This window comes from Cebus imitator, unplaced genomic scaffold, assembly GCF_001604975.1.
Source record: "Cebus imitator isolate Cc_AM_T3 unplaced genomic scaffold, Cebus_imitator-1.0 Scaffold1108, whole genome shotgun sequence".
Taxonomy (NCBI): Eukaryota; Metazoa; Chordata; class Mammalia; order Primates; family Cebidae; genus Cebus; species Cebus imitator.
The window spans coordinates 9,603-11,721 of record NW_016108423.1 but is presented as its reverse complement, the minus strand read 5'-3'; the positions used below and the strand labels follow the sequence as shown (position 1 = coordinate 11,721).

The 2,119-nt window shown below is 56.8% G+C and overlaps 1 pseudogene; it reads right to left on the bottom strand.

Moving 5' to 3' along the window:
* LOC108298819 overlaps positions 1–2,119 on the bottom strand; it is a 9,278-nt pseudogene that overhangs the window by 3,799 nt on the left and 3,360 nt on the right.

Genomic DNA, 2,119 nt, shown 5'->3' with positions numbered 1-2,119 from the left:
TGGGCAGATCCCTTGAGCCCAGGAGTTTGAAAACAGCCTAGGCAACATGGTGAGACCTGGTCTTTATGAAAATACATTCATTTAAAAAATTTAAAACCAAAACAAACAGTCCTGCATCTAGGCAGCTATGAAAACTCTGAGTACCCTAGGGCTGTTTTGAGCTTGTGGAGAGGCCGAGCAGAGAAAGCCAGGCCGGAGGTGGACACTGCTCCAGGGAACCAGGGTGGACACAGTGGGCAAGGCTGGCAGTGTGTGAGGGGATGGCTCACTGAAGCACCACCCCGTCACCTCCCCACTTCAACTGGGGGTCCTGGTGACTTTGGTCCCAGTCCCTGACCCACAGGATGGGATGTGGGGCTCTGACCCTTCACCTGCCAGCGTGAGCTCCAAGGAGGGCTGAGAGTGACATCTTTGCTCTAGACCCAGATAATTCTAGAAGCCCTCTCTGGGGTCTCTGCTGGCCCTATGTCTACCCTGCCCAGCCCAGCCCCAGCCTCTGGGACTCCTAAGGCCATCAACTCTGGTTGTGTAAAAAACAGTTCCTTCGGCACTGTCATCCCCAAGGCCCACCCTCTCAGGCAGGGCAGCCAGGACTGGAAGATGTTGCTGGGGCTCTGCTGGAACCATGGCTGATGGTCACATCCTCTCAGCCTGGGGGCTGCTCTCATCCAGACACTCCCAGGGTCTCTGCTGTCAACCAGTCCTTGGATGCGATGCCCACCTTTGTGATGCTTTCCTTGAGAAGTGAGAAGGCCTGGATCAGCCCCATTCACTCACATTTTAACCTTCCCCCAATCCACTGGCCTCTGGTGCTATTTTTGGCTTTATTTATTGCTAGAACAAGATTCATTTCTGGTTTCTTTCTACTGCATAGACAGGTCTATTCCCACCCTGATGCTGATGCAGGCCTACTCTCTGCTGGGCTGGCTCCCCAGCCCTCCTGCCAACATCTCCTCTCTCTGCTCAGAGTCCCTCATACCTCCTCTTCCTCCCCAGTCCAACCCCAAGAGTTTGGAGTGAGCCCCATGCCCTGGCTGAGTTCCCAGAACCACCTCAGACCACTGCCCATCATCCCCCACTATGGGCCCCCACAGTGCTCACACCCTCACAAGCCCCAGGAAAGGACAAGGGGGGGCTGTCCCACCTGCAGCACCACCACCTCCAGCTTGGTGTCTGTGGCAGCCAGGCCCACCTGCCATTTGGTGAAAGAAGCATCTCCATTTGGTCAGCACATCTGAGAACTGCAGCTGCAAATGCAGGCCTGAAGGCCATCTGCACACACCCCCTGCCTTCCCCAGTCCCCCACATGGCCCCTGTGGCTGGCTCAGGCCTCTAAGGCATGGCTTTTAGTGCGCTTTTAGTGGATGCCCACAGCTGCCCTGAGGACTCTCCCAGCACCAGACTCTACAGGTGAAAGCTTACACCTCTTATCAGAAACGGGTCTCCCCAGTGCCATGAGCTTAATGGCTGAGAAGCTATCATCACTGGCTGCACTTGTCAGAAGCCACAGGAAAAGCCTTGAGGGCCCTGAGAAGTGCATGGAGTTAGTGCAGGGTGGGACTGGAAGGGTTGGGTCCTGGCCAGCCTGCAGCAGGCTCCTGGCCCCACCCCACACTGCCCATGAAGGCCTCACACTTGGCGCTCCAGAGGCCCCGTGGAGATGGGGGGGGCTCCTTGGCGGGGTTTGTGTTTGCCATGCAGCTGCAGGACAGCAGTGGGCACAGGAGCTGCCTGTCCCTTGCTGAGCAGGCCCCATGGGGTTCCTGCCTCAGTTTCCACCCCTGTGACACCAGCACCTCAGGCTGCTAACATGTGGGTCACAGGAACCAGAAACACCAAGCATATCTAAGACAGAAACATCCCAGCGGGGAGCACTTGCTCAGGCCTCCTCCCCAGAGCCGGGCCCTCCCAGGAAGCTCTGATGCAAGTGCAGGCTCCTGCCCCCTTGGGCAGCCAGCCCTGCAGTCCCACCCTGTCCTCCAGACCAACCCCTCTGCAGCATTCTTGCCCCTGACACTTCTTTCCAAGGAGCACCAGAAATATTCCTTTAAAGTGAAAGCAGATCTTACCATCTCATCATGTTTAACACCACCCCAAAGGAGCATCTGCTTCTGCAGGA